This window comes from Podarcis muralis, chromosome 5 (genome assembly GCF_964188315.1).
Source record: "Podarcis muralis chromosome 5, rPodMur119.hap1.1, whole genome shotgun sequence".
NCBI classification, from domain to species: domain Eukaryota; kingdom Metazoa; phylum Chordata; class Lepidosauria; order Squamata; family Lacertidae; genus Podarcis; species Podarcis muralis.
In genome coordinates this window covers 60,520,549-60,545,086 of record NC_135659.1, presented here as the reverse complement: position 1 = coordinate 60,545,086, position 24,538 = coordinate 60,520,549, and positions in this window count along the sequence as shown.

Genomic DNA, 24,538 nt, shown 5'->3' with positions numbered 1-24,538 from the left:
TACATAACAGGGACTGTGGGGAATTTAATTTCTTTAGGGTGCTTGATGTCTGCTCAGGCAAAGGCCAACATGTGGTAAGAAGGAAGGGAAAGGGAGGAGGGATACACCTGCCATTGTTAAATCTGCTGCACCCATAAAGAAAAGGGGGGCAATAAATAGATGGATGTAGGTGAGTATTTGAACTGGACATGGGAGACAGAGATAAGAGTTCTTCTCTGGGTAAGATTACAAACTGAGCCAGGGGGAAACTATGCCATAATTGTATGGGTCTGTACTTCTCACCTTGGGTCAAAGGCAGCCATTAGGATTTCCTGAAATTTATATTCAGAGCCAAAATATATTATGAAGTTCAGTGAGATCACTAGTCCTTGAACAAGATTGTTCTGACTCTAAATAAACAGAAGGAACAACACTGACTTCTTCAGAACACCCTAAAAGTTAAACTTTGGTTTTTACCCATGTTTTATCTCCTGCTACAGCCCATGACTTATTGTATGGAAAGGAAATTGTTTATGTATATTATATTAATGTTTATTTATATTTTATAATTTTACCTGTTGCAAATTTCCTAAGCATGGTGCTGCAGCAGAAAGGTGGGGTATGAATATTTTAAGTTAATAAATACCTCCACATTCTCATTTAGTTTTTATAAAGGCCCAATTGAATCCCAACCCTGGGCCCTTTATGCACACTTATATGTGGCTGTCATCATGTTTAAAACAGATCCCTACTTCCTCCTTGTTTACAATTAGCATGCTGGTGCAGTACGCACCTATGCCATGATATCCTGGTATACACAGGAACCAGCAACCCACCTTGTGAGCAAAAAGCCACACCTAACCTCATATTGAAAACATTTTTGACATGCCCAGGCAAAGGGATGTAGCTCAGTGACAGAGCATCTGCTTTCCATGCAGGAGGTCTCCGGTTCAGTCCCTGGCATCTTCAAGTGGGACCAGAAGAGATCCCTGCCTAAAGCCCTGGAGAGATGCTGCCAGTTAATGTAGACAGTGTTGAGCTAGATGGACCAGTGATTTGCCTCAGTATAAGGCAGCTTCACAAGTTCCTCTGTTATATTTAAACCAAGCACGATAGTTGGTCCCATCTGTTTGAGAATGACCCTTGTAGCTGTCCTCTAGCTATGCTAATGAGGAATTATAGGCTCTTTTCAGCCTTTGTGGACAATGCCACAAAGACAGGGAACACAAATTATTTTTTAGAAGTGTTTTTTTAAAAAATTTGAGATTATCTGTTATGGTTAGTGTGCTGCTGCCTTCACAAAAGGGCAGAACCCAGAGCTCCAATAGCAGGGGCTGAACTGTACAAAGACGTCTTACTGTTTATCTGGGTAAGCTATTCAGCTTTCCCATTAGGGATGGCATTGAAAACCATATATGAATGAGTACTGCTGCCCCTTGGACTACAGATGTCTCTGCATGAAACATCAACAGCAAATGGCTTTGTGAATATCCTCAAACTGAGCATTCACTCCCATCAGGAACAGCAAACAGTTGCTGGGCTGCAAATCCATTCGGATCTTGCAGTGAAAGGAAGCTATTCTTCGGCGTGAAAGAAGGGGGTCAGGGAAGAAGGGAATGTCAATATTAGCCTTTCTTTTATGAAAAGAATCTTCCTATGCAAATGTCAGGCGTATGCTTCAACCTGCCAAAGTCCTAGCACAGCACAATGGCCTTTATAGCTTGGGAGCCAATCCAAGAGACCTGCCTGCTGCAGTGGCAAGGGAACCCTGGAAATGAGGCGGCCATAGCATTTCCCTCACAGTTGTGTGTGTCACTGGTTTTGTGAAGATGAATGGGGCTAAGGAGACGTGTGGAGGAAAATGAGGGGTGTAGGACTTGTAAGCGCACACGACAAGAATGAATTAGCGAGATCAAAACGTAATGGATCAGGAGGCCTGGAGTTGGTCCTTGATGGATGTAATTGTCATGGATGTAATTGTCCATGATTAAAAACCTCCCTAATGAGAGGCATACATTTTTTAAAAAAACCTGCAGTTAAGACTAGGGGGATGGTGCAGAATGTCTCAGATTTGACAGCCCGTGGTGTCTTTGGCTGTCTTGCAGAATTCACGTTTGAAATGGGTAGGAAGCCAAGCCTCTCTTGGCAAGCCACATCTCAGGTTCTCCTAAACCTGTAGTGCCAGAGGGACTACAGTATTTACAACACAGCTTGTCAATGGGAAAGAAACCCAACATGAAGTGAGAGAAGAGAGACTTTGTACTGGCCATCGCGCAATGGCTTTTTCCACCTGCCTAGCCTGACCCTCCAGCCCTAGGAGCCTTCATAAAGGAGCTGTTTCCAGAGGAAGAACCGTGAGGGAAAAGAGACTTTGTCATCATGGCATCGTTGGTTTTACCTGTGCTGCCCCACCTCCAGCCCAAGGAACCTTCAGAAGGAAGTTACTGCCATGGATATTATGTGTGTGTGTGCCTTTTAATGAACTGGATAGAGTGAAAGATTGTGAGTCATGGGGGTGGGGAGAATGTTGTATGAATGTGGCAGTGCTTGATTTATTTTTTGGTTGCTATTTTCTTAATGTTGTTGGTGTTGCTTTATAGTTTATGAATGCTGCAGTACTTTGTGAATCCTATAATATGACATGTGCTGCAATTGTGCTGTTTAGCTTATTTTGTTATATGTTTTGTGAGGGTGCTTTATGGGTTGCCATTGCTTTACCGATGATTTGTGCTGTATTTGTGATGTTCTACTTTGCTCTACTTATTCATTGTTTGTAAGCTGCTTTGTGATTCGTTTGAATGAAAAGCAGCATAGAAATATAATGAATCACATCAACCCAGGTAGGCAGAATGCATCTGTTGTCTACTATTAGCCATGATGGCTGTACTCTGCACCCATGGTTTGAGGTGACAATGCTTTTGAATACCACTTGCTGGAAACCACAGGAGGGCAGAGTGCTCTTGTGCTTGAATCCTGCTTGCTGGTTTCCCATAGGCAGAAATTGTGAGAACAGGATCCCTGGACTAGATGAGCCATTGACCTGGTCTAGCAGGATCTTCCTATGTATCTCAGAGTTGTGGGTTTGAGCGCCATGTGGTTGAAATATTCCTGCATTGCAGGGAGTCGGGCTAGAATGATCCTCGTGGTCCCTTCCAGCTCTGCAATTCTATGATTCTCAGGATAGGTTTTGCAGGAAATGTGGTCACATGGAGAAACCTTAGGCTTCAGGATGTGACACTAATAGATGCCTATGTTCTTGAACATTACTGATGAAGTGGTTACTTAGTAGAATAAAATGCTTAGGATCAGATGATTTACAAGACCCTGTATTTTATCTCAGTAGTAAATACCTAATTCAGGGATGGGCTCTCCAGATGTTGTTGGACTCCACCAGCCCCAGCCAGCATGGCCAGTGGTCAGGGATAATAATAATAATTTATTATTTGTACCCCGCCCATCTGGCTGGGTTTCCCCAGCCACTCTGGGCGGCTTCCAACAAAGATGAAAAATACACAAAAATGTCACATATTAAAAACTTCCCTGAACAGGGCTGCCTTCAGATGTCTTCTGAATGTCAGGTAGTTGTTTATCGCTTTGACATCTGATGGGAGGGCGTTCCACAGGGCGGGCGCCACTACCGAGAAGGCCCTCTGCCTGGTTCCCTGTAACTTGGCCTCTCGCAGTGAGGGAACCACCAGAAGGCCCTCGGAACTGGACCTCAGTGTCCGGGCAGAACGATGGGGGAGGAGACGCTCCTTCAGATATACTGGACCGAGGCCGTTTAGGGCTTTAAAGGTCAGCACCAACACTTTGAATTGTGCTCGGAAACGTACTGGGAGCCAATGTAGGTCTTTCAAGACCGGTGTTATATGGTCTCGGCGGCCGCTCCCAGTCACCAGTCTAGCTGCCGCATTCTGGATTAGTTGTAGTTTCCGGGTCACCTTCAAAGGTAGCCCCACGTAGAGCGCATTGCAGTAGTCCAAGCGGGAGATAACCAGAGCATGCACCACTCTGGCGAGACAGTCTGCAGGCAGATAGGGTCTCAGCCTACGTACCAGGTGGAGCTGGTAAACAGCTGCCCTGGATACAGATTTGACCTGTGCCTACATGGACATCTGTGAGTCCAAAATGACTCCCAGGCTGTGCACCTGGTCCTTCAGGGGCACAGTTACCCCATTCAGGGCCAGGGAATCCTCCACACCTGCCCGCCTCCTGTCCCCCAAAAACAGTACTTCTGTCTTGTCAGGATTCAACCTCAATCTGTTAGCCGCCATCCATCCTCCAACTGCCTCCAGACACTCACACAGGACCTTCACCGCCTTCACTGGTTCTGATTTAAAAGAGAGGTAGAGCTGGGTATCATCCACATACTGATGAACACCCAGCCCAAACCTCCTGATGATCTCTCCCAGTGGCTGCATGTAAATGTTGAAAAGCATGGGGGAGAGGACAGAACCCTGAGGCACCCCACAAGTGAGAGCCCAGGGGTCTGAACACTCATCCCCCACCACCACTTTCTGAACACGGCCCAGGAGGAAGGAGCGGAACCACTGTATGACAGTGCCCCCAGCTCCCAGCCCCTCAAGACGGTCCAGAAGGATGTTATGGTCGATGGTATCAAACGGCGCTGAGAGATCCAGCAGAACCAGCAAACAGCTCTCACCTTTGTCCCTAGCCCGCCAGAGATCATCAACCAGTGTGATGGATGGGAGTTGTTGGCCAGCAACATCTGGAGGACCACAGGTTCCCCATCCCTGACCTAATTGATCACAGGTGTTGTTTGTTGTTAGAGAAGAGTTGAGATGCTTAAATGAATAACCCAGCATTTTCCAGCAGCAGCAGGAGCATTGCCTGTGCTCAGTGCATGAAAGCACACAGCAGACAACTGATCCCACAGTGATGTGTGGCCACTGTTTAGGAACAAATAGATAATAAACAATAAAGGGAGCAGACATCCTAGCATTTTCCTCTTTTGGCTTATCAGTGTATTTGTTAACAGTTTTCACTGCTCACCGAATTGGATAAACTTGTAACAATCTCCTGAAACTAATTAAGAAACAGCTTAACCCAATTCAGAGTATTTTAATAGGCTTTCTACTGCATGCGTATGTTTCCAACTCCAAGCTCAGTGCAGGATATTCCAATGAAGATGAAATCTTGTGCAGCTATAACTAGCAGACCCCAAGTTTAGCACATTGTTTTTCAGAGCAGGGAGAGGGAGAGAATGACAGCTCAGATCAGTCTTGCCTGCCAGCCCTCTTTGTGGGCAAAAGCCTTGGGTGAAAGCTGATGATGTCCATCCCCAGTGATGTTACTGAAATAACTGAGTGGCATATATTCAGGAGTTAACTTACAACCACTGAAAAAGAAATTCTGTCTCTAATGTCTGGTGAGATAGGCCTAAAATAAATCTTCAAATACAAAGAAAAGAAGCCACCCTATTTGCATGTTTTTGCATAATTTTGCTGGAGTTGCTCACAGAGTACACTTTCCTCTCGCAGTAGGAGCAGTATCCAGGTTCTCTTTGATCAGAGTCTTCAGATTGTCAATAAAGCACAGCATCAAGGCACAAGTGCCGAGGGACTTGTGGCACAGAGGAACACCCGCCCTTGAATAAATCTTGCTTCCCAGATCCCCTGCAAAGAGCTCACAGCTGCAATTTGGTGGAAAAATATGTTGCACCACCTGTTTTTCCATAGCCTGCACCTGCCACAAACAGCATGCATTGCACCAGACATTAAAGACCATGGTTGTAAGCTTCTGACCTTCCCAATAATTCAGTCCTCACATCCCCTCCAGCTTTCAACTGAGGAGAATAAGCTAGTCTTACACTGTGGGAACAAGAAGGCGGGGTTTGACTGTGATAATGAAAAAGCCAATGTAACTTCTAAAGGAGCTGGCGGCAGGCTGCACTTCAAAATGTGTTTCCTTACCCTCCAAGAAGCATAAGCAATACATGAGCATATTTCCATTGCACACAGCTTCTTATTCCCCCAATGCTTGTTGTTTTCAGATTTTACTGTTTAATTTTTTATTAAAATTTCTTCAACCTACAACATCAAGGCGATCCTTTAATCCCTACTCCCCTTAACACATATATGCATATAGTCTTTCATATCTTGCACATAAAATCACATGCACATATTTAACAACAAGCTGTCAGCTATAATTCCAGTGGCAATTCAGTGACTGCACATTCGAGGGTTCATGTCTCACGTTATTTTAGGTGCATGAGCAGTGCTTTTTTTCCTTAAAAAAGAGGTGCCAGAACTCACCATTTACACCTCCCTTATTCTCTTATAATGGCATTGGTACCCACCTGAGATGTGCCAGAACCGAGTTCCAGTGAGTTCCAGCTGGAAAAGGTCCCTCTGCATGAGGCAGGGAAGAAACACCCACCCACTGACATCTCCATCTACCTCAAAAGTTGTCTTTCTGCCCAGTTGAGAGCCAGTGTGGTGTAGTGGTTAAGAGCGGTAGTCTCGTAATCTGGGGAACTGGGTTCGCGTCTCCACTCCTCCACATGCAGCTGCTGGGTGACCTTGGGCTAGTCACACTTCTTTGAAGTCTCTCAGCCCCACTCACCTCACAGAGTGTTTGTTGTAGGGGAGGAAGGGAAAGGAGAATGTTAGCCGCTTTGAGACTCCTTAAAGGGAGTGAAAGGCGGGATATCAAATCCAAACTCTTCTTCTTCTTCTTCAGTTATCAGGGTTTTCTGGGGTCCCATGCACCTCCTAACTGTTAGGGGGAAGGACCAGTGGCAAGTAGTACGCAGTCCCAGTCAGGCAGAAATCAAGATCTGGACAGCAAGCAAAGATCAGAGGAGCTAGAGGCAGGTAAGTAAGTTACCTCACACAGAATTGTTGTGGGGATAAAGTGGGGGGCATGCACACTGCCCCGAGCCCTTTGGAGAAAGGATGGGACAATATAAGTCAGAGATGGCTAAACCTTACGATATTCCAGATGTTAATATTCCAGATGTTAATAATTATGTTAATAATAATATAGTAATAAATTTTTATTTATACCTCGCCCTTCCCGGTTCAGGAAACCGGGCTCAGGGTGGCTAACAGCAAATTTAAAACACTTAATTGATGCTACAAAAAAAGAAGAAGCATAAAATACGATATAAAACATAAATAACAATAAAATCAAAAATCAATTTGGGGGAAAATCCATCCAATAAACATTAGATGTCCACCAGGGCTAGCTGGCTAATTTAGTCCCACTTGGGCCAGCGAGGAGACCAGGGGAGAACCAGCTGTGGGATCCCAAAGCGGGCAATCTTCACAAAAAGGGGAGGGGGAGGGAAGGAAGGGGAACAAAAGATCAGGCCAGGTTGAAATTGAAAGCCAGGCAGAATAGTTCTGTCTTACAGGCCCTGCGGAAGGAAGTTAAATCCTGCAGGGCCCTGGTCTCATGGGACAGAGCATTCCACCAGGTCGGAGCCATCACTGAGAAGGCCCTGGCCCTGGTGGAGGATAATCTAACTTCCTTAGGGCCCGGGACCTCTAAACTATGATTATTCGTGGACCTTAAGGTCCTCTGCGGGGCATACCAGGAGAGGTGGTCCCGTAATGATGGACTCCATCTCCCATCAACTCCAGTCAGCTTGGCCAGCTGTCAGGGATGATATGAGCTGTAGCCCATCAACTTTTGGTGGGCCACAGGTTGGCTGCCCTTGGCTCTTACAATAATAAACTTTCAATTGTGAAGAGAAAGCACAGTTGAGAGATGGCTCAGAATCCACACAAAGTGCCAGGTTATTATGGCTAGTTAGGTTAATGGTGTGGTTCTAAGTAGACCCTCGTGAGCATTTTTACAGTAACCTCGCTCCTCTCCCTGGGGGACATTTTATTCCCTCAGAAGTGCCACATAGCAGGCTTGGAGATTTAATACTGTGCAATCAATGGCAGGACTGGGAGCAAATGGATTCCGTTGAGAAAGCAGGAGATGTTGTCTCAGTTAATAAGATAACAATTTAACATCTTTCCCTCCCTGCTTTTTCCTTACTCCCCACTTTAAACAGACTACCAAATATTCAGAGTTGCCTTTAAGTAATTTAGTGGAAAGGCTGCTATGATTTCAAATTCCCATCTGCCCTGCTTCCCATCCAGCGATGTTTCTTGTCACTAGCTAACAGCATTTAAAATATTTACAGCCCTGCCTTTGCCCTGGGGAAGGATCCAAATAAATCATGTTTGCCGACCATAAATCAAAAATTAATCTCCCGAAAGCGCGATGCCTGTCCGATCCCTCAAATAACAAGCAGCAGAATTTATCAAGTAAATTGGTGCTGGTGTCTCACTGGTGCCACTGTGGGGTGTAATGGATGGGGCGAAAGGGCAGGCGGCACAGCCAAACCAAGGTGCTTAGTCGGTAAGAGAAAAATGGACAGGCATGGAAATTAGCATCATTAAAATGCCACCTTACATCTTTGCCAGCGTAACCTTCATTCATCTCCCTCCTTTCAGGGAGTCATTTTTCACCATTCTCCATTCCCATTCCCATTCCCGATCCTTCCTCTTTGAAATATTTGTCTTTACTTTGGTTTAAAGGACAGCAGCTCAGCAAACAAAAAAAATCTCTCTGTCCCATATGTTAACGACCATTTTCAATATGCATTGTTGAGAAGGGGAGAAACTACACCAGCTCAGTGGAATGTGTTTCAGAATTCTTTCAGTCAGGCCAATCTCAGTGCATTGTGGGACTTGTAGTTCCAGCCTCGTTTCCTTCTTCTAAGTCTTCTCCTAAACCAGTTCCCGGGATGTAATGTGTCAACTCAGCAAGTGTGCCCAAGTTGAAAAGGGGTGTGTGTGTGTGATATATAAAATTAAAATAGTTCCTGATACAACATGCCCACTTAAAACTACTCTTCTCCACAGAAAGTGTGGAATGTGTTGTGACTGTTTTCCCACTGGATATGGACATCCAACATGTTGATGACTGGAAATCACATATATAAATATCAGACTTCATCAGCTTTGTGCTGACAGTTTTTGTTTCCTTTTACTACAATTTCCATCAGCCCCACCCAGCATGTCCAATGGTCAAGGATGATGGGAAATGGTAGTCCAAAACATCTCAGGGCAACAGGTTGCCAAAAACCATACCAGACCTGCTTAGCTTTGCAAATGTGCTTGTAGTTTTATTGCTGCACGACTAGGAGCTTAGACTGCTCTAACTAACCTTTCTGCCAATTTTGATGTTCAGGCTAGAAATGTTGATTTGAAAGCCATATGCAGAATACGGGAGGGGTGGGGGCTTTACTTTGCAGTCTGTCTGTAATGAGCCTATATGTTTCCAGATACAGCCTCTGTCCCAGGTGGACCATGAGACAGCCTGATGCACTAACAGGTACTTAGTGATAATAGCTCCTGTGATATTAAGGTCATCAGCCATTACAATCCATGCAACTGGCCTCATATACAACGCAGGGCTAACCAGAGGGAGACATCTGCCAGATTTTTGCGGCAAGTTGTCATTTAGGTGGTCCCCAATAAAAATCTGCATCCAGTCACTCCGGAGATAGCATAAGAATCTGAGTCCGCCTCTGCATGCTGCTTATTGGAATGGGTGATGAAGCACAGGAGAGGTGGAGGCATGGGCAGTTCTTTTACAGTACTTGACCTAACGATAATCACTGCCTTGAACTAGGATTATTAGTCTTTCACTTCGCTGAGTGTCTTGATAGACTCACACAGAGCAACTCTTGACAGTACGACCCTGCTCTGTCAGTCAGCAAAGGCCGGTTTATAAGCCTGATGAAGCCATTTGATTGAGCCAGCCAGCATTTCCCTTTAATCATTCTGCCTTGGGTACTATTAGTAAAAAGAAAGTAAAAAGTCCAGATTTAAAGGACTTTAAAGTTCACTGATAGGGTGGGTTTGTGTTCTACTTTAAGAAGTTCTCTTTTGGAAGTGCTGCCAGAAAACAACCCTGCATGTGTAGGAGTCCTCTATCTGAAAGGCTACCTGGTCCAAGTTTTGGTTTAAAGAAAGAACATCAACCCATAACACATGCCTGCAGGCTTGTTTTTATACAAACTGAAATGCAAATAACTAAATTAGTTGTAATTCATATCTTAAATTTGTCTGATGGTGGTTTGTGTGTGAACATACTTATTGCAGATTAAGGGCATCCTGTTTTGATTTAGCTTAATAGTCTGAAAGCATTGGCTATAATTAACATAAAAGGGAGTCTTCATTGAAGCTGCTGGGTTCTGGCAGTCTTTGCCGTTCTTTCTGGCTATACAGCTCTCAAAATGTTAAGATCTGTCAATATCCGAACAAAGAGTCCCTTTCAGGCTGGATGGCACTGTGGGTCAATTTGTTTGCATACATGTGGAGCCGAACCATATACCCCCATTTTTGCAACGAGAAAAATCCAAATTCTGCACAATTTAGGCAAATTTGCAGAAATGAGTTAACAGTTTATCCTAGTTGCTATGTGTAGGGTGTTTGCAATGTTAAATAAGTTGGCATTGATCCTGGGAACAAAAGGAAAGGAAGAATGAAAAAAAAAATCATGTTGAGAGCTCATGCATACATAAGAAACAGGCAGAGAGACCAGAGATGTGGGAAACTAGAGAGCAGGGATTTCCAGTTTGTGTGCCAGCACACATTACTGTGTCATCATGACAGATTGTGCTTTCAAAATGAAGCTGGATACAATACCACCCTCTATCCATTGGAGTGGAAGGCATTGTGGATCACTGGCTACCCCTTCCCTCCATTTTATAACTAGTCATTACTTTCGGGAGGGAGCAGGGATATCATGGAATCCCCCAGTGCGCCCTATACTACATTTGAGAAGTTGAGTAGAGGGATACAAGGAACTTCAAAATTTCCCTTCAAACAGGGCTAACTTTGTGGACCAACTTTGACAGGTGACATCATCTGGCATCATTAGGACACCATCAGCTGCAAAGAGGCTCACTCCCACCACTTTTCGGTTGACCTCAGGTAGCAGAAGCTTTAGGTACACTGGAAGCAGTAAGTAGCAGAGCTGCAAGGGAATGCTCTTTAAGAACCAGAATGGTGATGGCAACTGTCGGAGCACTAGGGTAATTGATGGGCCCTACTCCCGTGGTAAGTGAAATAATTGGTAGTGTTATGGGTTTGCAGGGGGCAAGGATCCCCTAAAATTCCTGGGTGCCAGGTTCTCCCCATAATTTCTGAAATTAGTAAATGTAGGTTTTGAAGTCAAGTCAGCTTCCTCAGGAGTAAGTGCCTGGAACCCCTGGAATCTCACACCACTTGGAGACTGGAGTGGCATGCAACAATATTAATGTAGAGGAAAGATGAGGCCAGCTTACTATTCTATGACTGTTAGCTGATCCCAATAAATTTGTATGTACTTACACATAGCATAGTATTTACAAATATAAACATAAAGAGCTTATACTGAATCAGATCACTGATCCATATAACCAGAATAGGATTGTCTACTCTGAGAGGCTGTGGATCTCCAAAGTCTTAGGCAGCAGCTCTGCTACCCAACATCCTTTTGACTGGAGAAGCCAGGGATTGAACTGAAAAGCAAGTGCTCTACCAGTAAGCTACACAGCTAATTGGAATTGCCTTCCAAGTCATATGGTACATGGGGCACATCATATTTAATTACTTCCTGTATGGCATATTGAGCCACAATTGTGTTTCCACAGAGAAATGACTCAAATATCCATTTTTTAGCAGACTGAACTAGATGGAGGTGGCCTTTTGCAATGACACTGAGCAGAACTTTGCCCTATGACTTTCAGAGACATACTTACTGTAATGAAGGCAAACAATGACACTAAGTTGTTCACTTCAGATAAAGAAAAGCTTGTACATAAACAAAACCTATTCTTAATAGCAGTATGAAGTGCAGAGATGCAGGGAAATGGAACAACAATATTATTGTAATGAGCCTATTTTTAAATTCTTCTAATCTTCAACCTGCAGAGTTTTTCCTTCGATTCTAGTCTCATTCTAATACCAACTCTGGGAAATGCCAATGTCTTCTTGGGTAATGTTGCTTAGGAGCTGATTTCCCAAAGAAAGAATGACCTGAGGAAGGAGAAGCAAGAAAAATGGATGAAATGGGTTTGCAATTCCTGAGTTTGTCAGAAAGCAAAGAGCTAAAATTGGTGCCTGCTGCCTGACATGCAGAAAGGATCCCGAGGCTGCAGCACAATTACTCTTCAAAATACATTGATGTTTATCCTGTAGCAATCTTCTATAATTACTCTGACAGTACCTGACAGCCCCATGCCATCAGCTGAAGGAACAAAGTCAGAGCCAGCTGATGTGTTGATGTTGCTGGATTGCTGCTGTCTGCTTGATTCTGGGTCCTCCCCCCCTCCCCATCTAAAAGTATCTTTCTACAAATTTCTAATTTGTTTACTACTTCTTTTTTGGTGGTGAGTCTGAGCTGAGATTTTGATTTTATTTCTTTTGGCATGTGGATTTGGAGTTTGAATAAGGAACTAGATGTCAGTATCACATACAAGGGTGGGGTTTTTCTGCTTTCACTTTTACTCATATACTATGGAATATAATTATCATGCAGACCTGGGGAGATCTTGTTCAGTTGAATTTCCACTTTGCCAAGTGCCCAGCACTTCCTGGTGTGTGAAATGTACAGGAGCATTCATATCCTTGTTGTCTGCAAGAATTTTGCAGCAATCCAAGTTTTTAGTGTGTTGAGAACATGATGGTGCATGTTCAGAGCAATAATTCCAGTGTGAAGTAGCGGACAGACTTCTGGATTAACTAGGGACTTCTCGAGAGACCTTGTTCAACTCCCAACTCCATGACATTAAGAAAGTGCCCTTGCACATGTTGCTATATTTCAGCCTAAGCTACATCACAGGGCTGTTATGAGCATAAAGGGGATAGCCCTGTGTGTGCTGCCTATGCTTGGAAGAAAGGTGGAATGCAAATGTGTTGGGTTTTTTGTTTGTTTTTAAGTACTGACATATTTTATTTCCAAGAATTTGACCCTACATTATGTAGTGAATTACCAATTGTTTTTCAAACTATGCATCAAAACTTGGTTAACCACAGGAAGAACTGATCATGCACATTTTGAACAGTGGCTTCTTGAATCCAGATTCAGGCTTGAATTCTGAATCTGTATACATAATGGGGCCACTCTGGTGAAGTCCAGCTTCCACAGCCAAAGCTGGTGTCTATCGGCTCAGCCCCAGTGAAGTTTACAAATCTAGGTCAGTAAAAATCAGCTAAGCATCAGTCCCTCTTTCTCCCTCCTCTTGCAATTTTAAATGCATCGAATCTGTCCATGTGAACCATGCTGTGCAATGACATGACTGCTTGCTATGCTTGTCAAATGTCACCTACACTGTTTTTTTTTATAAAAAAAGACACATCCATACTCTATATTTAATGACACTAACAAATCTGCTGAGAGGAAACTTAAGTTGGCTGAATTGTTAGAGTTGTATGCTAGGCAGGTACACCAGGTAAGTGCAGGGTAGGCAGAGACAGTCTGTAAGATACATCTCCCTTCATTAGGTTGACATTCATTTCCACCTCTTTCTGGCACAAAGGGGCTAAAGTGCAAATGTATCACCTGCCCCAGCCTCAGGTTTCCCTTCTGTATCCAAGGTGATTCGAGGGGTGTGATATTTTCAATTTTCTTCTTTGTTCTCCAAAGCTCCCTTCCCTTGCTGAGTGGAGTTGATGTCAGTTTCCTTTGCTTCCTTTTGTCACCTTCGTCTTCTTCATCTTCCTCAGTTGCCATTGCCCTTTCCCTTCTCCAAATAACTTTGTATTGCTTTCATGGTGCCAGCTGGATGCTCCATCACTTTAGATAACCCTGGTTTAAGGGCAATTTTAACTTTGTACAGGAGGCTGGTTCCTACACACATCCACACAACCCTCTCTATCCTCTACCCAGGCAAGCAAAATGCACTAGGAAAGTTCAAGGACACATTCCAGCCAGGCAAAATCACCCGATGACAGGGCTGGTGAAGGGGCTGGACTGGGAAGAGAGGATGGTAGGTGGTCTGGGAAGGGGAACAGGTAAATAGACTTGGATGGCTGCCTTTCAGCCCTGGTTCTGAGGTTCCCCACTGCTGATCTATTGTCATGTTTCTTCAGCATCCATGCTGAGCAAGAGGCTGGGGCTGGGCAGGGTACCAGTGAAGTCAGGCTGAGCAGTGCGTGGTCAGAGCCAGCCCAACACTCCCACCTGTGCACTCATGCTATTCTAACCTAATTAGCATCCCAGGCCCATCCAGGTAAGCTGCAGCAACACTGCTGTTGAGAAGGCAGCTCTATGGCCCCCACCCCACCCCAAAGGCCACTATTTCATATATATAATATCTTATTGCCTATTCATATATTTTCAATATCTGGCACCTTTCCATAATTGAGTGTGATTTAGGGGCTTGCATGCATGAGTCATATTGAGGGTTGTCCCTACCATCAGGCAGAGTGTGGCAAGCATCTCAGGCGGAGTTCTACTCTGTTGCAGGACAGAAATGTGTTTGCATGTCCTGCACCCACTAAACTAGCCTGATGCCTGCTGCTGCCCTGCAGGACATTATCTCATTGCCAGTGTTCAGCTTCCAGTCTAGTCAGCTTTTGTATGTGGAATGGAGGTGGGGGGGGGGTCTTATTATTTGTCTCAGATAGCAAAATATCCCGGGCTGGCCGTGGTCATATTTTTTTTTTTTTGGCGGGGGTGTGGGGTGTGGAAGTGCCATATATATTTTGAAAGCCCAACTACCTGATGTTACATGCTCTCTCATGTCTCATTTGGTGGGTTAAGATTTCTGAAAGAGCAGTTTGCCACAATTTGTCCTGTCAGCCTTCAGGGGGAATAGCAGTAGCTAATTTCAAGCAGCCCTGAGGATTTCTCAGCAAAGAAGGTAGAGGCCCTGGGACTCATCTATACAGCAAAATGAATTCAAATGAAGTGCAAATGTGAATTTAAAACTTAAGTAAATGCCTGCATGTTAAAACTTTAATCTCTGAATAATAATATTTGTCTTCTGGGGAGCAGAGTTAAGAAGGCAACAGAAAGAGACACTTGATTTCACTTCTGTGAGCCCAGAGAGATTTCGTCTGGGTTGTGAAATTGGGTTAAATTGACATGGAACATACAGGCAGACAATTCTTCCTTCATTCTCACAGGACGTACTGGACATAGGCCTTAGGTGGTTTACTTTCCACATGCAGCATGACAACTCAAGCTGCTTGAGTGTCTCATGTGATGTTTGTGGGTACAGAAGAATGTTGCTAATGTGGGACAGAAAGCAGAAGTGAACCATTCTGTATTCAGATCTACATTTTAGCTATTGTAGGGCTTGCCTGCATTCACATTATAGAAATAAGGAAAGCATACCCCCCCCATTGTCCCATTTTAAATGGGACATCCATAAACACAGAAGCCAATCCCAGCTTCCGTTTGCATCCTAGAATGTCCCAGTTTTCGGAGCGCTCTGGTGCTCCAGACCCAAAAAAGCTCACTCTGGTGTGAGTTAGCACTGGAGCGCCAGACCAGAAGGTGCTCTGGTATGGCCCTGCTGAATTAGCAGCAGAGCGCCTTCCATTCCAGTGCTGTGACACTTGTCAGCAGGGCACGCCAAAGTGCCGAGGGTCCAGGGCTCTGGCCAACCCTGCAGGGTTTGAAGAAAAGCAAATATGAACTGGCCCCACCCCATTTTGACCAATCACACCTAGGAGTGGCTAAGAGCTAGATGGATTCATAGATCTTTTTTTAAAAGTGTAGACTCACAGACACTGGTCAGCTTCCATTTTGACTTTAAATGTTCATTTTTGGATTCTAAGAAGTACATCGAGGCAAGAAGTGGACAGGGGGAGTCCCAGCCCATAATGGTGGCCAGATGAGAGGTGCTGGAACTGTGCTACAGCACACTCTAGCTGAAAAAAAGCACTGCTGGTATTATTATTTTTTAAATCAAAACAATCTCTCTAAACTTGCAGTTAATTTTGGCCCAGTAAGGCATATTGTCTTGTTTGCTTTGACTGCTGGAGATGAAAGTGGGATTAGGAGCTATGGGACTTTGAGCTTCATGTACTCTAGATACAAAGGAATACAGAGATGTTGACAGATACTCTCCCTGGCAAGTGGGTCATGTGGTGTTGCAGGATATAAAGCAATCAACTGTACAAGATGTAATGGGGTCCTCACCAGCCAAAGAAACCCAGCAGCTTTTATATTAGCTATTCCATCAATTGTTCCAAGTTTGGGGCTTGCTTCTTTGCCGAAGAAGGGGGAGAGATAAAATGCAAACTGAAGGGACAATGTCTGATGGTCTCAACACCTACAGTGAAAGTTAGCAAGTGAGCTCAGTCCCAAGATCAAACTGGCAATTGGCCTAAGGCTATCGCACGCCTCTTTGATACACAGCACATTGCTCACACTAAGCAGGGCCAGATCTTGTCACTGCTAGTCAGAGAAGCCTAGAGTGATGGAGCAAGTAGCTGTGGCTTTAATCACCAGCGGAAGTTGTTCCTGCTAGGCTGGGATTGAGCCCACTGCTACCTCCCAGAGGTATAATATGAAAAGACACTGGTAGTGCAAGGAATCTTTGGTGAAAGTAATGTCTCACACACACCCAACAGCTGTTATTAATACAGCACTGTTTTATCAACTAAACCCTTGAGCATGTGATACGTCATGCCGAACACTACCCAACCGCTTTGCTAGATTGGAGGTTTATTAATAGTAAGTGAAGATGCTGCTCTGGTTGCAGTACAGCCTTCGCAGAATCAGGTGTCTGGCTGACAATAAGCTGTTCTGCACCTACTTGTTTGTGCTGTCAGGATACTGTCTTGGGCATAACTAAAATAACACAGCAAACTATTCTTTGATCTGTGCTCTTCTTCTACAAAGACAAGAGAGCACAGAACACTGCACATTGGGTGCAATCTAGAAGCACCCAGGAGCTTCTAGAAATGTCATAGCGAGAGTCCATGCGCTCTCATAATACTAGAACTTCAGAGCATTCCGTGAAGCTGAATGTTGGAAGATTCAGAACAGACAAAAGTACTTCTTCACACAGCACCTACTAAATTTGGAATCCACTCCCATGAGAGGTAGCAATGGCCACCAACTTGGATGGCTTTAAAACAGGATTAGACCAGTTCATGGAAGATGATGGCTATTAGCCACACTAGCTATGCTCTCTTGTCATTGTTGGAGGCAATGTGTCTCTGAATACCAGTCATCAGGAACAGAAGGCGGGGAAGCGTCTGTTGCACTCAGGTTCTTTATCTGCTACTCTTATCTGGTATTCTAGGGTTGCCATATCTTGAAGAGCAAAAAAGAGGACAGCCAGAGCCGCTGCCAGCCCAAGCTGGGGAAAGAGGGGTGTGTGCCTCTTTCCCAAGCTTGGGCTGGCAGCAGTTGTGGTGTGAAGAGCAGCCTGAGCCCGAACCTGAAAAACCCGGACATTTCTTTTAAAATATAAAAATCTGCCCAGATTGGCATGTTGGCTCCCCAAAAGAGGACATGTCCTGGTTTTCCCAGGGATATGGCAACCCTAGCTATTCTTTATCTGCTAGTCTAACAATATACCAGTAATCTATCACAAATCCTTCCCACACCCCAGCCTACAGCCTTCTTAGAATGTTCTTTTTGCAGTTGTGTAAGGACGTGGTATTTCTAGGAATGAGTTGAATTTATCACGGTGAAACTATGTGAGTAATATGGTCCATGTGTGTATTGTGGAGCAGACCTTGTATGCTGCTTTGTGTGCGTGGCTGGCCAAGGCCTCTGAGATTACGCATGCATATTTGACACATCCTTCTGTTTTGCAAAGCTGTGAGATAGCTACGTGAATCCCACTCTTCAGAGCTCCAACCCACAAAGAAAGAAACAGCACGCTAAACCAGCAAATATGATAAACGTTGTGTACTACTATCATCACACCTTATAGATGCTGCTCGTGGTTGGAGAATTAACAGAACAACTCTGGTTTTATGCAGTGTTGCATTGCCAGTGTGCGTAATTAAGCTTCTTGACAGGCAACCCCCCCTGGTTCAGTAAGTGGAATGCTTATTTCACAGCGCTGCTTTTGGAGCTGCTGTGAACTTTCAGGCAAAGAAAACCATTGTGAAGGAAATGCAGCTGTTTTAACAGTAGGTGCAGGAAGTGTGCCTGGGGGTTGGCAATGCAACGTTGTGTAAAGATAACACTGGCTCAAAGAAGCTCTTCTACCAATGGCAGCATGCAAAAGCTGCTGTAAAATGCCTGTAATGCACAATAACTGTAGAGCCAGACAACATTTTCTAGCTTCACTTGCAATTTGACTGTTGTGGCTATGAGAAATAATCTCTGATGGCTAGAATGGTTAAAAATGGGGGGGGGGGGAGATTGTCAGTATACTTATATTCCAAAGGGATATTCAGATGGCATAGAAACAGAGGAAGCTGCCTTCCTAGACCATCTAGCTCAATTTTATCTATATTGGCTGACAGTGGCTCTCAAGGGTCTCAGGCAGCGGGTATCTTCCACACGTATGTGGAGATGCGAGGGATTAAAACTGGGGCCTTCTACATGCAAGGCAGGGCTCTACCACTACCCTACAGCCCTTCCTTCAGGCAGCTTCCTTCTTAGCTGGATGCTGCAGCACACAACCAGCAATGTGGTGTGTATCCTGTGGAAAATATTGGCTTTAATACCAAATAATAATAACATTGGGATATATCTGCCTCTTCTAAAAGCAGCAGGCCAACCATCTAGTTGATGTGATCTGCTGTCACCCCACCCTGTTGTCCATCAGGTCAGACTGGGCTGAAGCATCCTGTCTACTGGAAGGACTGGAGGTACCAAAAGTTCATTCCTTGCCACCACTAGTTTAGGCATGCATATTCATCAGTAAGGTAAAGGTAAGGGGACCCCTGACCATTAGGTCCAGTCGTGGCCGACTCTGAGGTTGTGGCGCTCATCTCGCTTTATTGGCCGAGGAAGCCGGGTACAGCTTCCGGGTCATGTGGCCAGCATGACTAAGCTGCTTCTGGCGAACCAGAGCAGTGCACGGAAATGCCGTTTACCTTCCCACCGGAGCAGTACCTATTTATCTACTTTCACTCTGAGGTGCTTTTGAACTGCTAGGTTGGCAGGAACAGGGACCAAGCAACGGGAGCTCACCCCGTCGCGGGGATTCAAACCGCCGACCTTCTGATCGGCAAGTCCTAGGCTCTGTGGTTTAACCCACAGTGTCATCCGTGTCCCTATATTCATCAGTAAAAGGTAAAGGTAAAGGTACCCCTGCCCATACAGGCCAGTCTTGACAGACTCTAGGGTTGTGCGCCCATCTCACTCAAGAGGCCGGGGGCCAGCGCTGTCCAGAGACACTTCCGGGTCACGTGGCCAGCGTGACAAAGCTGCATCTGGCGAGCCAGCGCAGCACACGGAACGCTGTTTACCTTCCCGCTGGTAAGCGGTCCCTATTTATCTACTTGCACCCGGGAGTGCTTTCGAACTGCTAGGTTGACAGGCACTGGGACCGAGCAGCGGGAGCGCACCCCGCCGCGGGGATTCGAACCGCCGACCTTTCGATCGGCAAGCCCTAGGCACTGAGGCTTTTACCCACAGCGCCACCCGCGTCCCTATATTCATCAGTGGTTAACTGCAATTTCAAGGAATTGCTTTTTTCAATGCACAAATGGGCCATCACAGATAAAACACCATAGAAGGAACTTCTGTGTTACGTAACATCGCCTCAAAAGCAATGATTTGTCAGTGGAGTCGATTCACATATACAGCAGCCAGCCAGCCATCAAGTGTTGGATATTCATGTCTTAACCAGACCCCCCAGAAAGGCCCTGCTCTTTGATCTTCTGTCTCCAATTCCATTCCTGTCCCTACTTATAAAGAGCCAGATTTGGAGAAATTAAGTGTGGTCAGGCTATGCATTCCAATGAAAGAAACAGGCTATCTCTATGGAAGTGAATGACGCCTTATTAAATATCAGGCCTTCGGAATGGAGATGAACATTTATTACTTTGGGGGCAAATAAATACAACCAATTCAGATTAATACAAATGAAACAGTAGCCTCCCCTGGAGCGTTAACATGATGGGCTTGTTTTTATTACTAGTCCTTTTATTCCCTTCCCCAGCAGCCTCTAAAAGCAGGGGGGGGGGGAACCACTTTGAAGGAAAAAAGCTGTTCCTGCATTTTCTGCCTGGCGACATGGCTATTTCTGCATTGTCACAAAAAACAAGCACTTGCATTAAAAAAATTGGGGGGGGGGGGAGAAGGGGAGAATGCCGAATGATTAGTTACTGTTAATTAAGGAATTAAAAGGTTTTGCTGTTGCATTTTTCAGACATGGATAAGACAAGGCACACGTCTGTTGCATCTGACTTTGTAACAGGGGGAGCAGGAAGATAAGGGAGAAGATAAAGCTATATAATGCAAATGGTATAAGGAAAGCCATTCTCAGGCTGGATTTGCATATCATGCCTGGAAATCTGATGAACAGCCGCAAAATGGTGGTATGTGCTTAACCCTTCCCTCCCTTGGAGTTCCCTTCCCCAGTTGCTTTTCCTCATGAAGAATAGTAAAAAAAAGTATAATAAATAGCAGTTTGGGTGGTATGTGAGAGTGAGTGGTTGCAGAGGGGAAGTTCTGGGTGTGGGGACATTAAATGTTTAGCAAAGCCCCACTCCCAGTGGCGTAGCGTGGGGGGTGCAGGGGGGGCCGGCCGCACCGGGCGCAACATCTGGGGTTAGGGCAAATCCACGGGTTAGGGGGCGCAAATCCACGGGTTAGGGGGCGCAAATTACTTGCCTTGCGCCGGGTGCTGACAACCCACGCTACGCCACTGCCCACTCCCACCACCTGTCTGTTTCAAATACAGTATACCATACCTTTTCCCTTCTACTTTGCAGCTGCTTGGTTGAGACCCCAGTTCCCATAACTGAGGCTGCAATCAGGCAGCACTATGTTCCGTCTTCTCTTTCTTTACCTAATAATTTTTACCTTTTAGACATAAAGCTACTTCTGGAAATCTAGTGGAATCTAGTGGCAGTTTCATGCTATTCTCCCTGTTTATTGTTTGCAGAAAAGAAACAATTTGCCACCTTTGTCACTCAGAAAAACATTGGAGTTTTTGCATTGTAATTTCACAACATAAAATTTGGGTCACTATCCTGGCATACTCATTCTTAAGGAAATCAGCCCTGAGTGCTCACTGGAAGGACAGATCCTGAAGCTGAGGCTCCAGTACTTTGGCCACCTCATGAGAAGAGAAGACTCCCCGGAAAAGACCCTGATGTTGGGAAAGATGGAGGGCACAAGGAGAAGGGGACGACAGAGGACGAGATGGTTGGATACTGTTCTCGAAGCTACCAGCATGAGTTTGACCAAACTGTGGGAGGCAGTGGAAGACAGGAGTGCCTGGCGTGCTCTAGTCCATGGGGTCACGAAGAGTTGGAAATGACTAAACAACAACAATCCTGGCATACAGTTCTTTCTCGCCATTTAAAATTTAGCACAGCATGGCAGCATACTGATCAAAAGCCACAGTTCCATCAGACAACAGGTACTTCAGTGTTAAAGGAATATTAGAAATAAGGACAGAAGTCCTAGCATTATAAGCAGTAAAACGAACACAATAAACCCCCCATCTGAAGGCAGCCTGAGTCACAGCCAGTCATACAATTCTGCTCTCACATTGGACATAATTGGGCCAATGGCACTCATTATGTCACAGGACATTAGCAAAATCCAAATGGAGAAGTGAATTCTTTCTAAATCAAAGGGACCCAAACAAATCAGATGTTTCTAGCTTTCTGAGGAGCATGTTTCATTCTTCTATACCAAGTGTGAGGAATCTTTGGCCCTCCATACATTGCTGAACTACAGCTCCCATCAGCCCCAGCAAACATGGCCAATGACCAGGGATAATGGGTGTTGTAATAATGGGCCAAAGATTCCCCACACCTGTTCTAGAGCTAGATAATTTAACAACCTGCCACAGGACAGATTTAAAATGCAATGCCTCTGGTCCTTTTCGTTTCTGTTGGTTAAAGCACTGAATAATCCATAAGTTTCATTTTATTCCTTTCTACTTTTAATGGAACTCTCTTGCATAGGTTTTCAGTTGTTTTGAAAAGCCACAGAATCCTGCCTTGCACTGCCGGAACAGCTTCAGCTTTTGAGAACAGTGGGTCATATCTTCTGTTGCCACCAACCAGCACTGTTTCCTTGGGGCCAGTGATTTTACACCAGCCAGTCATCTGGTCCAAAATCCCTCTAGAGTAGTTCAGAGAAATGGACTTCATAGTCTTGATAGTTCCATGTCTCCCTTAGTCAGGCACTGAGAGATATGTGAAAGGTACAGAGTTTCTTAGAACTTTGATAGAATAACACAGTTACTAGTAATTGGTATTCATAAAGGATAGGCTGCTGTATTCCCTGGTCAATGGCTGAGAAACTGATTTGAGTCAGGTACATAGCAACTGTGTATTCTTCTGCTTATTATTTCTAACAATCCAAGTTTATTCCACCCTCAATCCGTTATGTAAAATAACTTCAGAAGCAGTCTTTCAGTGAGCAAAGGAGGTGGGGGAAAGGCTTTTATCAAGAGTAAAAATGCTAAGTTTAAATTCTAGTTTTTGTCCTAGGAACTCACACTCTTAACTATCAGGTGGGGTACTGCACCCTTCTGTGGTTCATAGTGAAGACAGTCCAGTTTTTTGGGTGTGGAAATGAGGTGCCCATATTCTTGATATCAGTGGTGTTAATGCCACACAAAATGGCTGCTATGGGCAGGAAAAAAAGGTGCTGATACTCTATACCAGTGAGTATATTCACAAAAAAGCACTGGCAACGTCATATTGTAATTTGGAAACTGAAGGACTTACATGCGGGTGATGCATATACAACTTCCATATATTAATGTATGAACAAAGTAGACACATTGGTTCTGACTGAACTCTAGTAATGTGCAACTAATCAGGCACAACAGCTAACAGGTCCTGGACAGAGATGTGTGTCCCCATCTACATCGAAAGACATATCCAACCAGTTCAGAGAGACCCAGATGAGCATGCAATGCATAGATCCAGATGTGCATCTGTGCAGATTCCTGCTTCTGAGTACGGCATTCCCTCGCTCCTGTATCTTTAATATTTATGTTTAAAAATGGGGTAGGTGAGGTTCCCTTGCTGAAATTACCCTTCTCTGCACAAAAATTAAAGGCAGTCCAGCCTTGTCCCATTCTGCAGCCCTAGAAGTACCTGAATTATTTGTAGGAAAAAGCCTAATACCAAATCAGCCAGTAGTTCCACCTAGGTCAGTATTGCCTATACTAACTGGCAACAGCTATCCAGGAATTCAGGAGTCTTTCCCAGCACTCCTAGGAGGTGCCAGGAACAAAACCTTTGACCTTTTGCATGCAAACCAGGGATCCTGATACTGCTTTTTCTGGGGGGACACAGGGGTACACATACCCCTAAACATTTTGTGAATCAAAGTTTCACCTCATTGAGGGGCAGTATTTCAATATCAGTAGGAAAACGAGAGTACCTCTAAACCTTTTTTTAAAGTAAAAAAGCACTGATGCTACTGAAATATGGTCTTTCCCCCACATGATTGATAAGCTGCAGCCTAATCATATTTGTTGCCTCCAGGGAACTGTCCATGCATTACTGTGCCAGGTTCAAGGTTCTTGCATTAATTTACGAGGCCCTTAACAACATGGGTCCAGATAATTTTAAGAATCACCTGATCCCTTATATCTTAGCCTGAGTTATCTGGAGGAGCCTTTGTTGGTGGCTCCCCATAACTCAGACACATGGCTCCTAACTGCATTCCATGCATTTGTTACAAACCTGTGGAACACCCAACTGAGATTAGGCAGTCACCCTTCTTGCTGAACTTCAGGTGCATGGCTAAGGCTTTCTCGTTCTGGCAGGCATTGTAAGGCTGTGTTTAGATTGATGGTACTTTTGTTGTTTTATTGTCTCATTTTCTGTAGATTTTTTTTTATTTTGCACATGATACTTAGAAATGCAAATGCTGAAGCAGTATATACCATGTTGGTTCGTTTGTTTTAAAAAATAAACTATTTTCTGTTCCTGTTTGCTGGGTGACTTGGTTTGTGCTGTATAAGACATACCTCTTTCACTTTTAATGCATTATATAGATCAGTCATGTCCAATGGGTAGATTGTGATCTACCAGTAGATCAGTGGACGTTTGTGGTAGATCACTGGTAGATCACTGGCTCCCCCCAAAGAAGCTCAACAACTTGGGCTCTCCTAAAAAAGCTCAAGAACTTTGACCTGAACCCCCAAAAGCAGGGCTTTCCCTCCTAAAAAAAGCTCAAGAACTTTGACCTGAACCCTCCAAAATGGGGTAGATCACTGCCAGTTTTTAACTGTGAGTAGATCGCAGTCTCTTGGGACTTGGCCACCCCTGATATAGATGATGCAATTCTGGTCATAGGCAGTTGGGAAAGATGTACTTGTCAAAAATTCCCCTTTTCTACAATTATTAAAGCTGCAGGAGCCCTGGCCACTACTGAATCTGCTCTCTCACACATACACACTGGTAGTACCTTGCTCCTT